The sequence below is a fragment of the Pipistrellus kuhlii genome, unplaced genomic scaffold, assembly GCF_014108245.1.
Source record: "Pipistrellus kuhlii isolate mPipKuh1 unplaced genomic scaffold, mPipKuh1.p scaffold_m20_p_2, whole genome shotgun sequence".
Classification (NCBI taxonomy): domain Eukaryota; kingdom Metazoa; phylum Chordata; class Mammalia; order Chiroptera; family Vespertilionidae; genus Pipistrellus; species Pipistrellus kuhlii.
Window position 1 is genome coordinate 128,341,232 of NW_023425515.1, and position 11,086 is coordinate 128,352,317.

Below are 11,086 nucleotides of genomic sequence, written 5' to 3' on the forward strand. Positions count from 1 at the left end.
ATCTAAACCCAGCCATCCCCGTGAGGGAGGCACTCAGGCACTCCCGTGCTCATTTTACAGATGAGAAAATCGAGGTTCAGTAAGGCTGAGTGACTTTCCCGAGGTGTCAGAAGCAATGAAGTGTCAGGGTCTGTACTGGGCTTCTGGCCCTTTGGTCAGCCTGTGCAGCAGAGGCATAGCAACTGCAATAGTGTAAATAGCCAGTAGAGGGCAGCCTTCACAAAGAGGCTTTACAGAGATCAGTGCCAGGGACATCATGGACCCTCTGATAAGACACACTGAAAAGAATATCACGTCATCTCCTGTGATTCTGTAGCCCCCCAGAATGCTTACCTAAATCGAATCCTGCAACACTGGGTAAACAAATTCAGGGACACTCTACCAAATAACTGGTTAGTGCCCTTGAAAATGTCAAGGTCAAAAAAGTCAGAGAAAGGCTGAGGAAATGTTCCAAACCAAAGGAGATTTAAAGAGACATTGCAACTTAATGCAATACATGATTAATCTTGGATTGGATTCTGGGTAGGGGAATGAAAAGGGGGTAGTGTAAAGGACATTATTGGAACAATTGAGGAATTGAATTTGGACTATAGTTTACATAACAGTATTGTATCAATGTTAAGTTTGTACTAAAGTTGATAATTGTACTAGTGTCTATATAAGAGAATGTCCTTGTTCTTAGACATACTCAGGAGTAAAGGGGCATGGTGTCTCTCATTTGCTTTTCAGTGGCTAAGAAAAAATACGGGAGAGAATGCTAACGTAGTAAAAGAAATGGAGCAAATTGTAAGTGATGGGTGAAACTGGGTAAAAGGTATATGGGTGTGTTTTTTTTTATACTACACTTATGATTTTTCCATAACTTTGGAATTATATCTAAACAAAAAGTTACCCCCTCCCCCCCCAATTAAAAAGAGGCTGCCCTGGTTCTGCAGGGGTTGGACCCTGTAGCCACACCCGATTCTAGGCAGACAGAGCCCCCTCTAGGGGAGAGGGCATGGAGAGGCCTCTTCTCAGTGAAAATGGCTCAGCCACTGGGGAGCCTGGCCTTTGCCCTGGGCTGGCCACAGTGGCTGCACTCAAAGCTTACAGATAACAGAATTGCTGACCTAGAAGGTGGCCTTTCCTGCCAGTGCTTCGGGAAGAGTGTGTGTAACTCACACCGATACAAGGAACAGCGGAGCTAGCTGAGTGCAGACCGGAGCTAGCTATAGGTTCTACATCTCAGTAGGGGCTGGGGACACAGGAGCATTCTGGGGCTTGTGAAATGGAGAAAAGGAATGATTTGGGGTGGGTGGAACCACCACCTACAGCCTTGCTGGGACAATCCTCCCAGAAGGTAAAATTGCCAGAATGAATAAGCAGGGGAAAATAGTAACAGTAAAAAGACGCTATGAGGAGCTGCCATAGAAAAGATCATGAAGTAGGAAAAGCCCATGGGAATGGTGGAGAGCAGGCCAGTTGCACTACAATCACCTGGAGGGCTCCCTCTCCCGCTGCCCCAGATTTCCCATTTTCACTGGGGCCTGGGATGGGGATTGAGAATTTACGTGTCTAACACACCACCAGTGCTGTGGTCTGGACCGCACTTTGAGATGCTTTGGTGCAGCAGAGGATTGTGTCCAGGTGACTTTGGAGGAGCCATGGTATAAAGGATACAAGAGAGCCTCAACCAAGTATTCTAAGAGGTCTAGGGGCGACTGGGTCACATGGCTGGGTAATAGCGATTAGGGGCGGACAGAATTATAGGTGAAATGCTACATGAACTGAGTTTCAGAAGACAAAGGAGGTGGGGGGGGGCGGCATTCTAGAGAAAGGGACCTTCACATGAGCAAGGACCAGTTCAATCCAAGTTTATCATTTGGGTTCCCTGAGGATAATGGGCCCGAAGGTAGTGGGGGCTGAGAGTCAGGCCAGGAATTTGAACTGTATGAGAAGACATTATGGAGCCTATGATGGGGAATCTGACCATAGACAACATTTTCAAAAGATTGACCAGGCAGGTGTGGCGGAGGGTAGACTTCGGGAAGACTGGAGGCAGGGAACCCAGAGAGGCAGCTCTTCCGAGAGGCTCTATGGAAGGTACAGATCTGAGGTAAGGGCATGGCAGTGAGTGTGGAAAACAGGGAGTTCAAGCATTGCAGTTAAGCGGAGGGTTGAGTTACACAAAGAATCCATTTGTTTTCTTAGGCTTTTGGCCTAGAGTTACCACCAAAATTGACACAAAGCATTCAAGTTTACAAAGATATTTTAAAAACAACCATTCCGCTAAATCTATTTAAAGAAAGCGTAGAACTGAAAATTAAGTGTGAGCTCCCCCAAGAACATCTTCAATAGTCTTCCAGGCAGGAAGTGGGCAGAGGGAGAGGAGTGATGGGCTGTAAATATTTAACAACAGGCTGAGGGTAGAGGAGAGCCCTGATTGGTAGCATTTGTCAAGTTCATGCTTTAAAATCCTCCCACAACGGCTGATTTCAAGCTGCCAACATGATATCAACCAGCTTGTACAATTCAAAAAGTGTACTATTGGCTCCTGGGAGGCGGTGTGAGCAGGCTCTAGCACACTCCTGAATGGAGACCAAATACCAGGGAATGGATGGAGCCACTTAGGCAAGAAGGCTTCTCAGCATTGGTCCAAGGACCCAGAGAGAAGCCCACGGGTCTGATGGCTCTGAGCAGCAAGCACTGAGCATCATATAACTGAGGCTCTTCTCAGAGAAAATGACATGTGGGAGATGTGGGGTTTGTCCAGGCCCCCTCACCCGTGGCCAGGAGGATGATTTCCCATAATGGAAATTTATCAGCAGCATAAAAGGAAAGAGTCTGACACCAAGAGGAAGGAGACCCAGTTATGAGCCTCTGCTACTTAGCAACCATGTGCTTAACTGCCCTGAGCCTCAGTCCCTCGCCTTTAAAGCAAGGACACTAATAATCATGTCCCCAGCAGAATGCATAGCCCAGAAGCACTCAGTACTTGTCAGAACTTCACCCATTCTTCCCCTTCTCACCCTTCCCCTGCTGAAGCTTTTCGGACTGTCACCCCTTCCTTGGGTCTGGCTGGCTCAGGCCCTGTATCTGCCCAGCAGGACCAATTGTCCCATCTCTGAGGACTGCCCCAGCACTCGTGTGTGTGTGTGTGTGTGTGTGTGTGTGTGTGTGGACCTGGGAGTGTGTTTGCCAGCTGCCTTTGGGGATTTCTTCACTCTGCTTTGATTTCACATGAATTCCACTTCCTGCCCTTGGAACTTCATGAGAGGGAAGACCAGTTCAATCCAAATTCATCATTTGGGTTTCTGCTGGAGGCAAAGACCAAAAAGTAGGTAACATATAATTGTGAGAAGTCCTCAGAAGGTTGATGGACTTTGATATTCAGCAAGGGCTGAGAATCAGCATAATATTACCTGCTGCTGGTTGAATGGCTGAAGGCAATCCCCTAACGGTTAGGGGTCCTCAAACTTTTTAAAGTGGGGGCCAGATCACGGTCCCTCAGAGAGCTGGAGGGCCGGACTATATGAACTACTAATTCCTACTGTAACACCTCGGCTGCGCTCACTGCCCAAAAAACCTGGCGGGCCGGATCAGACTCCTCTGCGGGACGCATGTGGCCCGCGGGCCGTAGTTTGAAGACCCCTGCAACCTGATAATCCTTTATTGTTTACCAAACCTTGCCATTGATGCCTGTTTGCTTTGCTAAAGGGCAAATGAATATTTTAGTAAATAGAAAGCTATGGGTCCGGAGATTCAGGGAGTCACTCCACTCTCCACCTGGTTCCTCCATGCCTTCCAAATTTATATTTCTTATCTAGTATATCCATTTGCACATGCCCCCTTCTCCAGATTCTGAATCCTTGATGCAAAAGGTTGCGGCAGGTTTTCTGGAAAATGATGAGCCCAATGGCAGGTGGGGGTAGGGACTGAGAGTCAGGTCAGGAATTTGAACTGTATTCAGACAGTGTGGAGCCTTTGGTAGATGACCCGACTACAGGCAGGGTTTTCAAAGATTGACCAGGCAGATATGGTGAAGGGTAGACTTTGGGAAGACTAGAGACCTAGAGATTGTTACCTGTTATCCAAACCTGAGACACCCTAATTATCTTCCTTTTAAGATTCTGATAGAGACAAAAGTCTGGGTGGGAATCAGTTTTGACCTTGGGCAAGTGACTTGCCCTCTCTGGGTCTTGGTTTCTCATCTATAAAATAAAAATATGAATGGAATGAATGTAAGTGAATTCCAGCTCTAATGTACAGCTCTACCGTATGTCTTTATGCTAATACTAGAGGCCCAGTGCATGAAATTTGTACATAGGTAGGGTCCCTAGGCCTGGCCAGTGATCTGGTCCAACCTGTGGGCAACCAGCAGGGTGATTAGAAGCCTCTGCTGGCACTTGCCTTGGCTGACCTGGTGCCACCCACTCCCTGGACCTGTCTCTCCCCCCCCCCCCCCCCCCCCCCCCACTGCCACCAGTCACCTCCCTCTGAGGGGCGACCGGCAGGGCGATTGGGGAGCACCTTCTGGCACCTGCCTTGGCTGGCCTGGGGCCTGCAGGCTGAGGGCAGCTCCTGTGTTAAGTATTTGCCTCCTGGTGGTAATGTGTGTCATAATGACCAGTCGTTCTGCTGTTCGGTCAATTTGCATATTGGGCTTTTATTATATAGGATGGAGTATGTTATAGTGAAGTGCCCATTCTATTTCACTAGACATGAATGAGTTTGGTTTGAAGACTAGAGGCCTTTGGATCAGAGGTTAAGGTTACTCCTAAGTCAATTTTATTTGGGCCCAATAGATAGGTGCCCACTCATCTAACTCAAATCACATGGTGGTGAGGGTCCTGGAACTTGTGGGGATTGTGGAGAGCTGTTGACTGTTGGCACTGGCATAGAGAAGGCTGATGCCGCAGTTAGGCAAGGTTTTCACAAATATTTGTGAACCTGTGCAGAAATCCAACGGTTCCTGACCATGACATCAGATGGGGCTGTCCTGGGCCAATTGCCTGTCTGAGTCTTTGAGAGGTGGATGGAATGGGGTGAGGTGGACACTTCAAATCAGGCATAACCACCTTGAATATTTCCCTTGGAGACAGTTTTTCTGTGCTCCAGGAGAAACTTAAGAGCCACTCTTGAAAAATTATTTTGTTAATTATAAGAGTAAATAGATTGCTATGGAATATGTATAAATTATAAAGAAATGAAATAATCTGTTATCCAAAGACCCAGAGACAACTTCTAACACCAATTTGATTTATAGCCCTCTAACTTTTTTGCATGTCAAATGTTCCACACAGTCTTACCTCAGAAATTCCTTATTAAAGATTTTAATTAGCAATGTATGCAAATGGTTTAAATTAAATAATACCAAATGCCTTATAACAAAAAACAAATAATATGCTCTACCTCAAGTCCTATTCCCCTGAGACAAATTTTAAGCATTTCTTTTTTAAAAAAGCATTTCTGTTTAGAATTCATTTGGTGATTACCTCCATACTTCTAAATAAGATGTTATTTATTAATTTAGCAACTTGAGTCTTTCTGTTGACTTTCTACTGTGATGGTGGAGTTTGCTCATTTCTATTCCACTCCCACCTCCTCCCACAACTTTCCTAAATAGAGCAGTTAAATCACTATTCTCAGAGCTTTCCCTGGTCTCCTCTTCAACCTCAAATAATACAGTTAAACCCCCTCTTCCTGTCCCCCCTCCCATAGATGGTATCTCTTTACTCCTCACTCCCCCTCTAAGGACCAAGCACGCCCACCTTTTCCTTCACCTCTTTCCCCTCCCACCTCCCACCCTCCATCAGCCTGATCTACACATTTACATTTGGTTCTGAAATCCTCATTGTGATTTATGTTTGTGGAAGGGGATTGAAAGAATGAAAGGCCAGAAATTAATGTTTATTTTATTTTGGCTATATACAATAAATATAGGTCACAGCAGATCAAAGTTGTGAACGAGGATTACTTTTATTTCTTTATGGGACCAATGTCTCTATGCAACAGAGAATGTTTCTCAGACAAATAAGTTATTATTTATTTTTTACATTCCACCAATTTCCTTTATTTTATCCTCATATTATGTTTTCCAAGCCTTTAATCTGTTTTTCAAGCTGTTTTTCTATTGATTCTTTTCACCTTTTCCCCCTGTCTCACATAGTTCACTTGTCCAAATTTCAAATAATGGACTAGGAAACAGAAGCATGGTGAAAATGAGGCTTTTAATAACACGTTTAAGAGCAGGTGCCTATGTTATAGGATCACATGTGAGGTAAGGAACATAAGCCTATTTATTTAGACCCTCCTCCAGTTCCTCATTGGCTGAGGACTATTTGGTCACCTATTTTCGAATAGGTCACCTAGGTCTTGCCGTCTCCCAGTGGGTCATTTAAAAAAACGGACTGGGGCTTTCTCTAGTTGCCTCCACCTCCCTTTGTCTAGGGCCATAGTTGGCAAACTGCAGCTTGCAAACTACATTTGGCTCTTTAGCCCCTTGAGTGTGGCTCTTCCACAAAATACCACGTCTGGGCGAGCCTATTTTAAAGAGGTGGCATTAGAAGAAGTTTAAGTTTAAAAAATGTGGCTCTCAAAAGAAATTTCAATCACTGTACTGTTGATACTTGGCTCTGTTGACTAATGAGTTTGCTGACCACTGGTCTAGGGGAATCTTCCTAGGACTCTTGCTATCAGCCACATTAACTCTCATCCTCTCCCCCCCCCCCCCCACCCCACATCCTGTTTGTTCTGGGGCAATCATTAGCCACCTGACCACACACTGTTTCTTTTCTATGAAGATAAATCAGCGGCATATTTCTTTCTTTTTTTTAAAAAAAAAATATATATATATTTTATTGATTTTTTACAGAGAGGAAGAGAGGGATAGAGAGTTAGAAACATTGATGAGAGAGAATCATCGATCAGCTGCCTCTTGCACACCCCCTTCTGGGGATGTGCCCACAACCAAGGTACATGCCCTTGACCGGAATTGAACCTGGGACCTTTCACTCCGCAGACCGACGCTCTACCACTGAGCCAAACCAGTTTCAGCTCAGCGGCATATTTCTCACACCCCAAATAATCCAAAATAAGAAAGCTCTCCCTGTAGCTCTCCATAGTGCTTTATCTTCCTGCCCTTGTCTTCTCTGGGGCTGCAGCGTGGTTGCCATATTGCAATTTCCCTTCATGCCTTCAGTGATTTTAAAACTGTGATAACTTTCAGTCACCTCTCTCTTTGTTTACACTCATTTTGATGGAGTATATCCTTGGTAACTCTCTAGAGTAAATATATATAGGAGGTAAAATTTAGGGTACTTTCAGACTGCAAATGCCTTAATTCTGTTTTCTGCCAATTAATAATGTGTATAAAATTCTAGGCCAAACATCAAACCCCTCAAAGTAGAGTTTGTTTCTTTTTCTCTGGACTGTTTTAGCATCCACTCTTTGTTCTTGGTATTCTGAAAGTTTTGGTGGTTCTATCTAGGTGTAGATCCTTTTTCATTCATTGTACCTGGTATTCATTGCACCCTAGCAATCAAAGACACATGCCCTTCTTCACCTTGGAAAAATATTTTACTATTTTTATTTTATAGCTTCCCATTGTTTTAACTTCTCTTTTTGGAATTTCTGTTATTTAGTTGTCAAACCTCTAAATCACCCCTTTGTATCTTTGGTCTTTTCTGTCATATTTTGCATTACCTTTAACACATTAAAATTTATATTTGGAAGATATCTTTAACATAATTATTTTTTTTAGAAGAAATGGGGAATTTATTTATTTTTACTTTTTTATTTTTTAAAATATTTTTTTATTGATTGTCCACAGAGAGTAAGGGAGAGGGATAGAGAGCTAGAAACATCAATGAGAGAGAAACATCGACCAGCTGCCTCCTGCACACCCCATACCGGAGGTGTGCCCACAACCAATGTACATGCCCTTGACAGGAATCGAACCTGGGACCTTTCAGTCCGCAGACCGATGCTCTATCCACTGAGCCAAACCGGTTTCGGCAACATCATTATTCATATTAGTACTCATTTTGACAAACATCTTTCATTTATAGAGCTCCTTTTTGTTCTCGTGATTGTTTCTTTTTCATAGCACCCTTTTCTTGTTTTACCATTGTGACATATTTTCCCAGTTGCTCTGAGGCTTTTAGAAGTTTTTATTTTCATAAATCTCTTCTGTTCTATGAATTATCTCAATTTCTTCTAGAATCACATTTTTGCCTATTGGTCCATTTTTTTTCTTACTTTTTCTATTGTGACTTTCCTCCCAGGTCGGTTTACTTTGGTTTTTCATTTTTATTTAAGATTGAAATGAAAAGGAGGCTGATAGGAAGCTTGAAGAGCATAGACAGTATTTTCTACATTGCATTCCCTTTAAATTATATAAAGGGAATGGTGCAATGATTCTGATCTTTCCCTATGGTGCAATCCAGTTTATGGTGTTTGAGCACTATAAAACGTTCATTACTACAAAGCTGGGGATTTCTGGTCATGGGCACTGATTACTGGCTGGATCCAGGGCAGGCCTGACAGCGGTTATCTGTACTTACCCTCTTGACAAGGTTATCTGTACTTACCCTCTAGCATTCCAGGCGAAAGGGGAACACACTTACACAGGGATTATTCATGCATCAAAACAATTTATACAAAGGAAGTGGTTCCTTGGACTTTGCTGAGGCGCGATGCCAGGACAGGCTCTATATGTAGGTGTTTTATTTTTCACTTTTGGTACCTTGGAAAGTGTTGGGCTTTCCCAGGCCTTCATCAGATAGTCCTATTGCCTTAGTTTTGAAAACTCACATAAACTTACTTGGTGGTGGTGTTGCTGGAGCAATAGCAGATACTATCCTACCCCCAAATCTGCTCTCTGGTGGAGACTATTAGGCCATTGTTTCCTGTTTGAAAGGCACCTTCAGCTTTCTGCTCATTTGAAGAACAGAAATGAGGGTTATGCCCCAGCTCCCAGAATGGGACTGCTGCTCAGTTCCAGCCTCCCCATCCCCCATTCCCACCTGCCCCAAGTTGGCGCTTCTGGGAATCCCTTACATTGACCAGAAATTTCCATGCTTCTTATCTCCACACCTGGTAAATGCTGGATCCATATAACATGGAATTCTCAATAAAAGTAAAGGAAGCTCATACAGAGAGCACCCACGTCAGAGCTTTCCAACACCACAGTCTCCCCGAGAGCCACGTCTGCCCACAAAGACCTTCTCTCTGACGATAAGTGTCCAGTGTTCACGCCGCTGCTCAGGACCAGCTCTGAATATCCCTAATGGCTCCAAGGCACAATGCTCACTCTGTCTTTTCAAGACTTTTGGTTTTGTTTCCAATATGTCAACAGATAACTGTAAGTGCTGATTAAACAGGCAGAGGAGCCTTGCCCAAGGAGAGCACTTACTGCCCATCTTCCTCTAGCCCTGCGGAGAGTTCGGCCCACACAAAAGGGCAGCGGGCAGGTGGGCCTGGCTGTGCCCACTCTATGCAGTCGGGACACTTTCTTCCCTTTTGGAGTTTGGGGTTTTCTTCAATTCTTTGACGCTGGAAAGAACTCACAGCAGATGCTCAGGAGTAGGGAAGGTCTGTGGTTGCATTTACCGTTAGAGCAGGCTCAGCCACCAGGCTAGGTCTCTCTGTGACACACAGTTTCCCACCTGCCCTTAATCATTCCCATTCCCCACCAGTAATCTTTGCATCAGTAATTGTGCTCCTAAGTTCTATATTGTAAAACAATAGTTATCTCCTCTCTCTCTCTCTCTCTCTCTCTCTCTCTCTCTCTCTCTCTCTCTCTCTCTCTCTCTCTCTCTCTCTCTCTCTCTCTCTCTCCACACACACACACACACACACACACACACACCCCTGCAGTTTGGTACAGAAAACACATCTCCTCCTCACACTGCATCAGCGGGGGCTGCTCACCTGAGGGCTTTTGATGACTCACTCGCTGGCTGTTGGAGCCTGGCCAAGGCCTGGAGGCTTGGATCTTTCCACGTGGCCTCTCCATGTGGCCTGGGCTACCTCACAACATGATGGCTGGGTGCCAAGGGTGAGCATCCAGAGAGAGAAAGCCAGGTGGAGTTGTATTGCTTTTTGTGACCCAGCCTGAGAATCACGTAGCGTCTGAAGCAGTCACAAAGTCCCACTTGGGCCTCAGGGGAAAGGCTCACCTCTTAATAGGGGAGTGGCACCATGTGGAAGAGCAAGTGGGACCGGAAGTGTTCTTGCATCCATTTTTGGGAAATACAATCTATCATACCACCTATGTAGGTACCTCTAGATAATATGATGTTTAATTTTGCATATTTTAGACTTTATAGGAATATTTATACTAAATAAAGTCTTACATTTGAGTCATTTATATTGCTAGGAGAAGCTTTTTCAATTTTGGAACTAACTGTGTAATATTTCATTGCAATCAATTACAACAATTTGGTTGTCCATTTTTCTGTTGGTTATTTATGTTGTTTTTAGTCCCCCTTTTGAGAGGAGCTGTGTTTATGCATTCAGCTGTTTTTATAGTGCTGCTATGACCATTCTGTAGAACTTGGCTAGTTCATAGGAGCCTAGACCAGTGCTTCTCAACCTGGGGTTGAGCAGTGAAGACCAAGTCACCACGGCACGCACTCCTGGGTACAGGCATTTTTCTAAAGTATTTTTCACCGAAGGAAAGGCCCCATTGATTTTTAGCAATATCAGGGGCATTCAGCAAATGTCCCAGACATTTTTGGTTTTCATGACTGGACTAATTACTGGCATCTTGTGGGTACAGGCCAGGGATGCTGTAAACATCCTCTCACAGACAGGACAGCTCATGACAACAAGGAATTATCTAGTACAAGTTGCCAATCATGCCAAGGTTGAGAAACCATAGCTTAGAGCATACTGTAGGAGTAGAATTCCTAGGTGATAAGGTATTTATAGTTCCAAGTTTACTTTAAGATACTAAAATAGTTTCCCAAGTGATTAGACCAGTTTATACTCTACCAGCATGGAATGCTCCACATTCTTTGATATTGTCAGCCTTCTTAATTTTTTGCTAATTCATGTTTTCTTCTCTCTGAAATGAATGAGCATGTGTTCTGCCTTTATTTAT

At 44.2% G+C, this 11,086-nt stretch overlaps 1 pseudogene; it reads left to right on the forward strand.

Moving 5' to 3' along the window:
* The first annotated feature begins 1,879 nt into the window (after nt 1-1,879).
* Nucleotides 1,880-9,833, forward strand: LOC118723068 (annotated as a pseudogene).
* The last annotated feature ends 1,253 nt before the right edge of the window (nt 9,834-11,086 follow it).